This window comes from Manis pentadactyla, chromosome 9 (assembly GCF_030020395.1).
Source record: "Manis pentadactyla isolate mManPen7 chromosome 9, mManPen7.hap1, whole genome shotgun sequence".
Taxonomy (NCBI): domain Eukaryota; kingdom Metazoa; phylum Chordata; class Mammalia; order Pholidota; family Manidae; genus Manis; species Manis pentadactyla.
In genome coordinates this window covers 104,850,701-104,865,078 of record NC_080027.1, presented here as the reverse complement: position 1 = coordinate 104,865,078, position 14,378 = coordinate 104,850,701, and positions in this window count along the sequence as shown.

The following is a 14,378-nucleotide window of genomic DNA, read 5'->3' as shown; positions in this document are numbered from 1 at the left end:
TTTCCTTGTGGGGGTTACTGCAGGGTCTCTATGCAGTGTTACTGGAGGTGCATGCACTGGCCATAATGATAAAACAAAAGTCCCCGGTAAGGTGCTCCTGCCTTGTCGCCATTCAGGTTACACTACTGTGGACTTTGGCGGACACCTAGCAGCTACTCAATGAATAAACAGGAAGACGGCTTCCAGGCCTTGTCCCCACGGCACGAGGAGAGCCAGCCGTCGCTGGTCCATGTTTCCGAAGGTCCTAGGCAATGTCCATTCAATGGAGTCTCCAGGGTTCAGTGCAGTTGGTGATGGCAGCAAGATGTTACTCTGGTGGCCAAACCTCGGCTTCAGTGTTTCTTCCTCGGTTTCTACTTGCAGCTGTAAAGGGGTTGCAGCCGTATGTGCTAACATGTCCACCGGGCTCAGGGCTAACTTTCAGGTCCCTCTGTTGAAGCTGTCGCCTGGTAGCAGGGCACTTACATCAAAATGTGGTTGAAGTTCGTTGAAGATCCTGGTCATAGGAAACCCACCTTCCCCGCTTTCCCCTCGCCTGTATTCCCGACTTACAATCTATGCGCTTCCAATCTTCCGCGATGGTCCCTGTGCGAGAAAACTGGAGCACTGTAACAAAATTCCACAATAGCAAGAGAAGACAAAAACAATTTAGAGGCATTGAAAACTAAGATACAGCAAGATTTTGACAAAGTAACAAAATTTATAATAATCCTCCAAAAGGTGGATGTTCCTAAGAACAAAAATGTAATAATCCTCAAGCCCGGGGAAATTCCCAATGCACAATGATATTGGGCCAATAGGACACATGGTTTCATGCCATCGACATAGGCAAATCCTGTCCATCAGGTAGGATACATGCAAGAGAGTGGTCCTCTGATCGGACTGTAGCAGGCACGCGGTCCCTTCCAGGTCCACTTTACCATACTTTTACTTCTTTCCCACTTGGGGTGACTGAAGTGTATATATGTGTCTCCTGGAGCTGCATTCTCTGGCCATTATGGTAAAACAAACGTCCCTGCAAAGGTGCTCCTACAGTCGGGCCTTCCAGGAAACACTACTCTGTCCTTTGGAGGTCGTCCTGCTGCTTTCCAGGAATGCACAGGAGGCTGGCAGCTTCCAGGCCTTGTCCCCAGCGTTCCAGGAAAGCCAGCCTTTGTTGGTCTATGTGTCGAAAGGTCCAAGCCATGTCCACTCAATGGAGTCTCCAGGATTCAGGGCACTTGGTGATGGCAGCAAGGTGTCCTTCTGTTGCCCAGACCTTGGCTTCAGTGATTCTTCCTTGGTTTATACTTGCAGTTGCATAGGGCAAACAGCCATATATGTTAACATGTCCTCCGGGCTCAGGGCTTCCACACTGGGTGTCTGTGTTGAACCCGAATCCTAGCAATTGGCCAATTACATCATGAAGAGGTTGAAGTTCCATGAGGACTCTGGACCTAGGAACCCCATCCTCCCCACACTCCCCGGCACCAGTATTCTCGCCTTACAATCTAAACGCTTTCAATCTTCCGCAATGTTCCCTGGGCGAGAAACATGGAGCAATGTAACAAGATTCCACAATAGCAAGAAAAGGTGACATAAACTAGGAGACAATCAAAATTTAAATAGAGTAAGATTTTGTAACAGGGAACAAAATTTATAATAATCCGCAATCCAGAGGTGGTTCCTAATAACAAACGCTACAATACTCCTGAAGACATACGAAGTTCTCCATGCACAAAGAAATGTGGGGATTTAAGACACATGTTTTAGTGCCATCAACGTAGACAAATATTGTCCATCATGTAAAATTTATGCAAGAGAGTGGTCCTGTGATAGGACTGCAGCAGGCAGGCAGTCCCTTCATAGTCCACTATACCATACTTTTACTTTTTTCCTTGTGGGGGTTACTGCAGGGGCTCTATACATTGCTACTGGAGGTGCATGTACTGGCCATAATGATAAAAGAAAAGTCCCCAGTAAGGTGCTCCTACCTTGTCGCCATTCAGGTTACACTACTGTGGATTATGGCGGCCACCCAGCGGCTACTAAACGAATACACAGGAAGACGGCTTCCAGGCCTTGTCCCCACGGCACGAGGAGAGCCACCCATCGTTGGTCCATGTTTCCGAAGGTCCTAGGCAATGTCCATTCAATGGAGTCTCCAGGGTTCAGTGCAGTTGGTGATGGCAGCAAGATGTTACTCTGGTGGCCAAACCTCGGCTTCAGTGTTTCTTCCTCGGTTTCTACTTGCGGCTGTAAAGGGGTTGCAGCCGTATGTGCTATTATGTTCACCGGGCTCAGGGCTATCTTTCGGGGTCGCTCTGTTGAAGCTGTAGCCTGGTAGCAGGGCACTTACATCAAAATGTGGTTGAAGTTCGTTGAAGATCCTGGTCATAGGAAACCCACCTTCCCCGCTTTCCCCTCGCCAGTATTCCCGCCTTACAATCTACGCGCTTCCAATCTTCCGCAATGGGCCCTGTGCGAGAAAACTGGAGAACTGTAACAAAATTCCACAATAGCAAGAGAAGACAAAAACAATTTAGAGACATTGAAAATTAAGATACAGCAAGATTTTGACAAAGTAACAAAAATTATAATAATCCTCCAAAAGGAGGATGTTCCTAAGAACAAAAATGTAATAATCCTCAAGCCCGGGGAAATTCCCAATGCACAATGATATTGGGCCAATAGGACACATGGTTTCATGCCATCGACATAGGCAAATCCTGTCCATCAGGTAGGATACATGCAAGAGAGTGGTAATCTGATCGGACTGTAGCAGGCATGCGGTCCCTTCCAGGTCCACTGTACCATACTTTTACTTCTTTCCCACTTGGGGTGACTGAAGTGTATATATGTGTCTCCTGGAGGTGCATTCTCTGGCCATTATTTTAAAACAAACGTCCCCGCGAAGGTGCTCCTCACATCTGGCCTTCCAGGAAACACTACTCTGTCCTTTGGAGGTGGTCCTGCTGCTTTCCAGGAATGTCCCTCTGGAGGCTACCAGCTTCCAGGCCTGGTTCCCAGGGTGCCAGGAGAGCCAGCCATTATTGGTCTATGTGTCGAAAGGTCCAAGGCCATATACACTCAACGGAGTCTCCAGGATTCCGTGCACTTGGTGATGGCAGCAAGGTGTCCTTCTGGTGACCAAACCTTGGTTTCAGTGATTCTTCCTTGTTTTATACTTGCAGTTGTATAGGGCAAGCAGCCACATAGGTTAACATGTCCTCTGGGCTCAAGGCTTCCACTCTGGGTGTCTGTGTTGAACCCGAAGCCTAGCAACAGGCCAATTACATCATGAAGTGGTTGAAGTTCCGTGAGGACCCTGGCCCTAGGAACCCCATCCTCCCGACATTCCCCGGCACCAGTATTCTCGCCTTACAATCTACACGCTTTCAATCTTCCGCAATGGTCCCTGGGCGAGAAGCATGGAGCACTGTAACGAGCTTCCACAATAGCAAGAAAAGATGACAAAAATTTAGAGACAATAAAAATTTAAATACAGTAAGATTTTGAAACAGGGAACAAAAATTATAATAATCCTCAATCCAGAGGAGGTTCCTAATAACAAACGCTACAATACTTCTGAAGACATAGGAAGTTCTCCATGCACAAAGAAATGAGGGGCTTTAAGACACATGTTTTAGTGACGTCAACGTAGACAAATATTGTCCATCATGTAAGATTTATGCAAGAGAGTGGTCCTGTGATAGGACTGCAGCAGGCAGGTGGTCCCTTCCAAGTCCACTATACCATACTTTTACTTTTTTCCCTGTGGGGGTTACTGCAGGGTCTCTATGCAGTGTTACTGGAGGTGCATGCACTGGCCATAATGATAAAACAAAAGTCCCCGGTAAGGTGCTCCTACCTTGTCGCCATTCAGGTTACACTACTGAGGACTTTGGCGGCCACCGAGCAGCTACTCAAAGAATAAACAGGAAGACGGCTTCCAGGCCATGTCCCCACAGCACGAGGAGAGCCAGCCGTCGTTGGTCCATGTTTCCGAAGGTCCTAGGCAATGTCCATTCAATGGAGTCTCCAGGGTTCAGTGCAGTTGGTGATGGCAGCAAGATGTTACTCTGGTGGCCAAACCTCGGCTTCAGTGTTTCTTCCTCGGTTTCTACTTGCAGCTGTAAAGTTGTTGCAGCCGTATGTGCTAACATGTCCACCGGGCTCAGGGCTAACTTTCAGGTCCCTCTGTTGAAGCTGTAGCCTGGTAGCAGGGCACTTACATCAAAATGTGGTTGAAGTTCGTTGAAGTTCCTGGTCATAGGAACCCCAGCTTCCCCGCTTTCCCCTCGCCATTTTTCCCGCCTTACAATCTACGTGCTTCCAATCTTCCGCAATGGTCCCTGTGTGAGAAAACTGGAGCACTGTAACAAAATTCCACAATAGCAAGAGAAGAAAAAAACAATTTAGAGACATTGAAAACTAAGATACAGCAAGATTTTGACAAAGTAACAAAAATTATAATAATCCTCCAAAAGGAGTATGTTCCTAAGAACAAAAATGTAATAATCCTCAAGCCCGGGGAAATTCCCAATGCACAATGATATTGGGCCAATAGGACACATGGTTTCATGCCATCGACATAGGCAAATCCTGTCCAACAGGTAGGATACATGCAAGAGAGTGGTCCTCTGATCGGACTGTAGCAGGCACGCGGTCCCTTTCATGTCCACTGTACCATACTTTTACTTGTTTCCCACTTGGGGTGACTGAAGTGTATATATGTGTCTCCTGGAGCTGCATTCTCTGGCCATTATGGTAAAACAAACGTCCCTGCAAAGGTGCTCCTACCGTCAGGCTTTCCAGGAAACACTACTCTGTCCTTTGGAGGTCGTCCTGCTGCTTTCCAGGAATGCACAGGAGGCTGGCAGCTTCCAGGCCTTGTCCCCAGGGTGCCAGGAAAGCCAGCCTTTTTTGGTCTATGTGTCGAAAGGTCCAAGCCATGTCCACTCAATGGAGTCTCCAGGAATCAGGGCACTTGGTGATGGCAGCAAGGTGTCCTTCTGTTGCCCAAACCTTGGCTTCAGTGATTCTTCCTTGGTTTATACTTGCAGTTGCATAGGGCAAACAGCCATATATGTTAACATGTCCTCCGGGCTCAGGGCTTCCACACTGGGTGTCTGTGTTGAACCCGAATCCTAGCAATTGGCCAATTACATCATGAAGAGGTTGAAGTTCCATGAGGACTCTGGACCTAGGAACCCCATCCTCCCCACACTCCCCGGCACCAGTATTCTCGCCTTACAATCTATACGCTTTCAATCTTCCGCAATGTTCCCTGGGCGAGAAACATGGAGCAATGTAACAAGATTCCACAATAGCAAGAAAAGGTGACATAAACTAGGAGACAATCAAAATTTAAATAGAGTAAGATTTAGAAACAGGGAACAAAAATTATAATAATCCTCAATCCAGAGGTGGTTCCTAATAACAAACGCTACAATACTCCTGAAGACATACGAAGTTCTCCATGCACAAAGAAATGTGGGGATTTAAGACATATGTTTTAGTGCCATCAACGTAGACAACTATTGTCCATCATATAAGATTTATGCAAGAGAGTGGTCCTGTGATAGGACTGTAGCAGGCAGGCAGTCCCTTCAAAGTCCACTATACCATACTTTTACTTGCTACCTTGTGGGGGTTACTGCAGGGGCTCTATACATAGCTACTGGAGGTGCATGTACTGGCCATAATGATAAAAGAAATGTCCCCAGTAAGGTGCTCCTATCTTGTCGCCGTTCAGGTTACACTACTGTGCATTTTGGCGGCCACGCAGCGGCTACTCAATGAATACACAGGAAGACGGCTTCCAGGCCTTGTCCCCACGGCACGAGGAGAGCCACCCATCGTTGGTCCATGTTTCTGAAGGTCCTCGGCAATGTCCATTCAATGGAGTCTCCAGGGTTCAGTGCAGTTGGTGATGGCAGCAAGATGTTACTCTGGTGGCCAAACCTCGGCTTCAGTGTTTCTTCCTCGGTTTCTACTTGCGGCTGTAAAGGGGTTGCAGCCGTATGTGCTAACATGTTCACCGGGCTCAGGGCTTCTTTTCGGGGTCGCTTTGTTGAAGCTGTAGCCTGGTAGCAGGGCACTTACATCAAAATGTGGTTGAAGTTCGTTGAAGATCCTGGTCATAGGAACCCCACCTTCCCCGCTTTCCCCTCGCCAGTATTCCCGCCTTACAATCTACGTGCTTCCAATCTTCCGCAATGGTCCCTGTGCGAGAAAACTGGAGCACTGTAACAAAATTCCACAATAGCAAGAGAAGACAAAAACAATTTAGAGACATTGAAAACTAAGATACAGCAAGATCTTGACAAAGTAACAAAAATTATAATAATCCTCCAAAAGGAGGATGTTCCTAAGAACAAAAATGTAATAATCCTCAAGCCCCGGGGAATTCCCAAAGCACAATGATATTGGGCCAATAGGACACATGGTTTCATGCCATCGACATAGGCAAATCCTGTATATCAGGTAGGATACATGCAAGAGAGTGGTCCTCTGATTGGACTGTAGCAGGCACGCGGTCCCTTCCAGGTCCACTGTACCATACTTTTACTTCTTTCCCACTTGGGGTGACTGAAGTGTATATATGTGTCTCCTGGAGGTGCATTCTCTGGCCATTATTTTAAAACAAACGTCCCCGCGAAGGTTCTCCTCACATCTGGCCTTCCGAGAAACACTACTCTGTCCTTTGGAGGTCGTCCTGCTGCTTTCCAGGAATGTCCCCCTGGAGGCTACCAGCTTCCAGGCCTGGTTCCCATGGTGTCAGGAAAGCCAGCCATTATTGGTCTATGTGTCGAAAGGTCCAAGGCCATATACACTCAACGGAGTCTCCAGGATTCCGTGCACTTGGTGATGGCAGCAAGGTGTCCTTCTGGTGACCAAACCTCGGCTTCAGTGATTCTTCCTTGCTTTATACTTGCAGTTGTATAGGGCAAGCAGCCATATAGGTTAACATGTCCTCTGGGCTCAAGGCTTCCACTCTGGGTGTCTGTGTTGAACCCGAAGCCTAGCAACAGGCCAATTACATCATGAAGTGGTTGAAGTTCCGTGAGGGCCCTGGCCCTAGGAACCCCATCCTCCCGACATTCCCCGGCACCAGTATTCTCGCCTTACAATCTACACGCTTTCAATCTTCCGCAATGGTCCCTGGGCGAGAAGCATGGAGCACTGTAACGAGCTTCCACAATAGCAAGAAAAGATGACAAAAATTTAGAGACAATAAAAATTTAAATACAGAGGTGGGCGGAAGATGGCGGCGTGAGTAGAGCAGCGGAAATCTCCTCCCAAAACAACATATATCTATGAAAATATAACAAAGACAACCCTTCCTAGAATAAAGACCAGAGGACACAGGACAATATCCAGACCACATCCACACCTGAGATAACCCAGCGCCTCGCGAAGGGTGTAAGATACAAGCCCCGGCCCCGCGGGAGCCGAGCGCCCCTCCCCCCAGCTCCCGGCGGGAGAGGAGCGGGCAGAGCGGGAGGGAGACGGAGCCCAGGGCTGCCGAACACCCAGCCCCAGCCATCCGGGCCAGAGTGCAGGGCCCTCGATACTGGGAAAACAGGGCAGCAAGAACAGTGAGCAGGCACTGGAGGCTGGGCGACAGAGGACATAAGAAAAGCGCGCGACCATTTTTTTTTTTTTTTTTTGCTTTTTTGCTGCTTTGTTTTGGCGAGCGCTTTTTGGAAGTCTTAAAGGGACAGGGACACCAATATTAGGGAAACAGGGCAGAAAGACCGGTGAGCAGAGGCCTGAGGCTGGCACCGGAGAATAAAGAAAAACGAATGACCACATTTTTTTTTTAATTAAAAAAATTTTTTTTCTTGTTTTTTTTTGTGGTCGTTGTTTTGTTTTGGCGGGTGCTTTTTGGAAGTCTTAAAGGGGCAGGGCGGGCCACTTAATCCAGAGGTAGGGAATCCGGGATCTCTGGGCACCCTAACCCCTGGGCTGCAGGGAGCAGGGAGGCCCCTTACGGAGATAAATAGCCTCCCAGCAGCTCCTGCTCCAACGCGACTCCACCATTTTGGAGTAGCTGCCCGAGCCAGGCCACGCCCACAGCAACAGCGGAGATTAACTCCATAGCAGCTGGGCAGGAAGCAGAAACCCTGTCTGCGCGCAGCTGCGCAGCACAAGCCACTAGAGGCCGCTGTTCTCCCAGGAGAGGAGGGCCACAAACCAACAAGAAAGGAAGTCCTTCCAGCCGTCACTCGTCCCAGTTCTGCAGACTATTCCTATCACCATGAAAAGGCAAAGCTACAGGCAGACAAAGATCACAGAGACAACACCAGAAAAGGAGACAGACCTAACCAGTCTTCCTGACAAAGAATTCAAAATAAGAATCATAAACATGCTGACAGAGATGCAGAGAAACACGCAAGAAAAATGGGATGAAGTCCGGAAAGAGATCACAGATGCCAGAAAGGAGATCGCAGAAATGAAACAAACTCTGGAAGGGTTTATAAGCAGAATGGATAGAATGCAAGAGGCCATTGATGGAATTGAAATCAGAGAACAGGAACGCATAGAAGCTGACATAGAGAGAGACAAAAGGATCTCCAGGAATGAAACAATATCAAGAGAACTGTGTGACCAATCTAAAAGGAGCAATATCCGTATTATAGGGGTCCCAGAAGAAGAAGAGAGAGGCAAAGAGATGGAAAGTATCTTAGAAGAAATAATTGCTGAAAACTTCCCCACACTGGGGGAGGAAGTAATCAAACAGACCACGGAAATACACAGAACCCCCAACAGAAAGGATCCAAGAAGGGCAACACCAAGACACATAATAATTAAAATGGCAAAGATCAAGGACAAGGAAAGAGTGTTAAAGGCAGCTAGAGAGAAAAAGGTCACCTATAAAGGGAAACCCATCAGGCTAACGTCAGATTTCTCAACAGAAACCCTACAGGCCAGAAGAGAATGGCATGATATATTTAATACAATGAAACAGAAGGGCCTTGAACCAAGGATACTGTATCCAGCACGACTATCATTCAAATATGACGGTGGGATTAAACAATTCCCAGACAAACAAAAGCTGAGGGAATTTGCTTTCCACAAACCACCTCTACAGGACATCTTACAGGGACTGCTCTAGATGGGAGCACTCCTAGAAAGAGCACAGCACAAAACACCCAACATATGAAGAATCGAGGAGGAGGAACAAGAAGGGAGAGAAGAAAAGAATCTCCAGACAGTGTATATAACAGCTCAATAAGCGAGCTAAGTTAGGCAGTAAGATACTAAAGAGGCTAACCTTGAACCTTTGGTAACCACGAATTTAAAGCCTGCAATGGCAATAAGTACATATCTTTCAATAGTCACCCTAAATGTTAATGGGTTGAATGCACCAATCAAAAGACACAGAGTAACAGAATGGATAAAAAAGCAAGACCCATCTATATGCTGCTTACAAGAAACTCACCTCAAACCCAAAGACATGTACAGACTAAAAGTCAAGGGATGGAAAAACATATTTCAAGCAAACAACAGTGAGAAGAAAGCAGGGGTTGCAGTACTAATATCAGACAAAATAGACTTCAAAACAAAGAAAGTAACAAGAGATAAAGAAGGACACTACATAATGATAAAGGGCTCAGTCAAACAAGAGGATATAACCATTCTAAATATATATGCACCCAACACAGGAGCACCAGCATATGTGAAACAAATACTAACAGAACTAAAGGGGGATATAGACTGCAATGCATTCATTCTAGGAGACTTCAACACACCACTCACCCCAAAGGATAGATCCACTGGGCAGAAAATAAGTAAGGACACGGAAGCACTGAACAACACAGTAGAGCAGATGGACCTAATAGACATCTATAGAACTCTACATCCAAAAGCAGCGGGATATACATTCTTCTCAAGTGCACATGGAACATTCTCCAGAATAGACCACATACTAGGCCACAAAAAGAGCCTCAGAAAATTCCAAAAGACTGAAATCCTACCAACCAACTTTTCAGACCACAAAGGCATAAAACTAGAAATAAACTGTACAAAGAAAGCAAAGAGGCTCACGAACACATGGAGGCTTAACAACACGCTCCTAAATAATCAATGGATCAATGACCAAATCAAAATGGAGATCCAGCAATATATGGAAACAAATGACAACAACAACACTAAGCCCCAACTTCTGTGGGACGCAGCAAAAGCAGTCTTAAGAGGAAAGTATATAGCAATCCAAGCATATTTAAAAAAGGAAGAGCAATCCCAAATGAATGGTCTAATGTCACAATTATCGAAATTGGAAAAAGAAGAACAGATGAGGCCTAAGGTCAGCAGAAGGAGGGACATAATAAAGATCAGAGAAGAAATAAATAAAATTGAGAAGAATGAAACAATAGCAAAAATCAATGAAACCAAGAGCTGGTTCTTCGAGAAAATAAACAAAATAGATAAGCCTCTAGCCAGACTTATTAAGAAGAAAAGAGAGTCAACACAAATCAACAGTATCAGAAACGAGAAAGGAAAAATCACGACGGACCCCACGGAAATGCAAAGAATTATTGGAGAATACTATGAAAACCTATATGCTAACAAGCTGGGAAACCTAGGAGAAATGGACAACTTCCTAGAAAAATATAACCTTCCAAGATTGACCCAGGAAGAAACAGAAAATCTAAACAGACCAATTACTAGCAACGAAATCGAAGAGGTAATCAAAAAACTACCAAAGAACAAAACCCCCGGGCCAGATGGATTTACCTCGGAATTTTATCAGACATACAGGGAAGACATAATACCCATTCTCCTTAAAGTTTTCCAAAAAATAGAGGAGGAGGGGATACTCCCAAACTCATTCTATGAAGCTAACATCACCCTAATACCAAAACCAGGCAAAGACCCCACCAAAAAAGAAAACTACAGACCAATATCCCTGATGAACGTAGATGCAAAAATACTCAACAAAATATTAGCAAACCGAATTCAAAAATACATCAAAAGGATCATACACCATGACCAAGTGGGATTCATTCCAGGGATGCAAGGATGGTACAACATTCGAAAGTCCATCAACATCATCCACCACATCAACAAAAAGAAAGACAAAAACCACATGATCATCTCCATAGATGCTGAAAAAGCATTTGACAAAGTTCAACATCCATTCATGTTAAAAACTCTCAGCAAAATGGGAATAGAGGGCAAGTACCTCAACATAATAAAGGCCATCTATGATAAACCCACAGCCAACATTATATTGAACAGCGAGAAGCTGAAAGCATTTCCTCTGAGATCGGGAACTAGACAGGGATGCCCACTCTCTCCACTGTTATTTAACATAGTACTGGAGGTCCTAGCCACGGCAATCAGACAAAATAAAGAAATACAAGGAATCCAGATTGGTAAAGAAGAAGTTAAATTGTCACTATTTGCAGATGACATGATACTGTACATAAAAAACCCTAAAGACTCCACCCCAAAACTACTAGAACTGATATTGGAATACAGCAAAGTTGCAGGATACAAAATCAACACACAGAAATCTGTGGCTTTCCTATATACTAACAATGAACCAACAGAGAGAGAAATCAGGAAAACAACTCCATTCACAATTGCATCAAAAAAAATAAAATACCTAGGAATAAACCTAACCAAAGAAGTGAAAGACTTATACTCTGAAAACTACAAGTCACTCTTAAGAGAAATTAAAGGGGACACTAACAGATGGAAACTCATCCCATGCTCGTGGCTAGGAAGAATTAATATCGTTAAAATGGCCATCCTGCCCAAAGCAATATACAGATTTGATGCAATCCCTATGAAACTACCAGCAACATTCTTCAATGAACTGGAACAAATAATTCAAAAATTCATATGGAAACACCAAAGACCCCGAATAGCCAAAGCAATCCTGAGAAAGAAGAATAAAGTAGGGGGGATCTCACTCCCCAACTTCAAGCTCTACTATAAAGCCATAGTAATCAAGACAATTTGGTACTGGCACAAGAGCAGAGCCACAGACCAATGGAACAGACTAGAGAATCCAGACATTAACCCAGACATATATGGTCAATTAATATTTGATAAAGGAGCCATGGACATACAATGGCCAAATGACAGTCTCTTCAACAGGTGGTGCTGGCAAAACTGGACAGCTACATGTAGGAGAATGAAACTGGACCATTGTCTAACCCCATATACAAAAGTAAACTCAAAATGGATCAAAGACCTGAATGTAAGCCATGAAACCATTAAACTCTTGGAAGAAAACATAGGCGAAAACCTCTTAGACATAAACATGAGTGACCTCTTCTTGAACATATCTCCCCGGGCAAGGAAAACAACAGCAAAAATGAGTAAGTGGGACTATATTAAGCTGAAAAGCTTCTGTACAGCAAAAGACACCATCAATAGAACAAGAAGGATCCCTACAGTATGGGAGAATATATTTGAAAATGACACATCCGATAAAGGCTTGACGTCCAGAATATATAAGGAGCTCTCACGCCTCAACAAACAAAAAACAAATAACCCAATTAAAAAATGGGCAGAGGAACTGAACAGACAGTTCTCCAAAAAAGAAATACAGATGGCCAACAGACACATGAAAAGATGCTCCACATCGCTAATTATCAGAGATATGCAAATTAAAACTACAATGAGGTATCACCTCACACCAGTAAGGATGGCTGCCATCCAAAAGACAAACAACAACAAATGTTGGCGAGGCTGTGGAGAAAGGGGAACCCTCCTACACTGCTGGTGGGAATGTAAGTTAGTTCAACCATTGTGGAAAGCAGTATGGAGGTACATCAAAATGCTCAAAACAGACTTACCATTTGACCCAGGAATTCCACTCCTAGGAATTTACCCTAAGAATGCAGCAATCAAGTTTGAGAAAGACAGATGCACCCCTATGTTTATTGCAGCACTATTTACAATAGCCAAGAATTGGAAGCAACCTAAATGTCCATCAATAGATGAATGGATAAAGAAGATGTGGTACATATACACAATGGAATACTACTCAGCTATAAGAAAAGGGCAAATCCAATCATTTGCAGCAACATGGATGGAGCTGGAGGGTATTATGCTCAGTGAAACAAGCCAAGCGGAGAAAGAGAAATACCAAATGATTTCACTTATCTGTGGAATATAAGAACAAAGGAAAAACTGAAGGAACAAAACAGCACCAGAATCACAGAACCCAAGAATGGACTAACAGGTACCAAAGGGAAAGGGACTGGGGAGGATGGGTGGGTAGGGAGGGATAAGGGGGGGAGAAGTAGGGGGGTATTAAGATTAACATGCATGGGGGGGTAGAAGAAAAGGGAGGGCTGTACAACACAGAGAAGGCAAGTAGTGATTCTACAACATTTTGCTATGCTGATGGACAGTGACTGTAAAGGGGTTTATAGGGGAGACCTGGTATAGGGGAGAGCCTAGTAAACATAATATTCGTCATGTGAGTGTAGATTAGTGATAGAAAAAAAAAAAAAGGGCAGTTCCTGTGTGGTAACTTCCAACGTGTTCTACACAAGGGTATAAAGGGCATATAAAAGTGTAGGCAAAGGGACTGTTTGTGTTTATACAGAGGATCAAAGCCTAATTGGGCTACCCCGAAAATGAACTAAGATACGATATGAAAAAGAACTTCCAACATCTGCACCCTCTGGAAGACTCATGCCAGAAGATGATCATCAAAAAACCCCAACAAAGATCCACGCACTGCTACAGCTGTAGATGCACTCATCCCACCAGTTCCTGGACCTGCCATGGGAATGAGGAAGGAGATATCGAAGCTGGCCTGTGCATACAGTAAAACAACAAAATTGGACTGGATCTATACTGTTGGAACTCAACCAAGAATTTGGAGAAGTGCAAATTGTAGCGCTCCAAAGTCTTACAACTACAAACTATTTATTGTTAAAAGAACATATGGCATGTGAACAGTCCCCAGGAATGGGTTGTTTTAATTTGTCTGATTTCTCTCAGACTGTTCAAGTTCAGTTGGACAATATCCACCATATCATAGATAAGTTTTCACAAATGCCTAAGGTGCCTAACTGGTTTTCTTGGTTTCACTGCAGATGGCTGGTAATTACAGATATGCTTTGGTTATGTAACTATACTCCTATTATGTTAATGTGTGTGTGCAATTTAAGTAGTAGCTTAAAACCTATACATGCTGAAGTTACTCTACAAGAAGATATATCAAAGAAATAATCAATCTTCCCATGTTTTCTTCCGCCTGCTACTTCTATAGCTTTTCTTCTTCCTTCCTAATTACAACCCTTAAATAGAATTCGTGCCTCATATCAAATTTACCGAGTATCATAATTCTTCCAAGTGGTAAAGATACCTCAAGACAAATGCTGGGCATAGAAGCCACAGGGCATAAATATGCAAAGAAG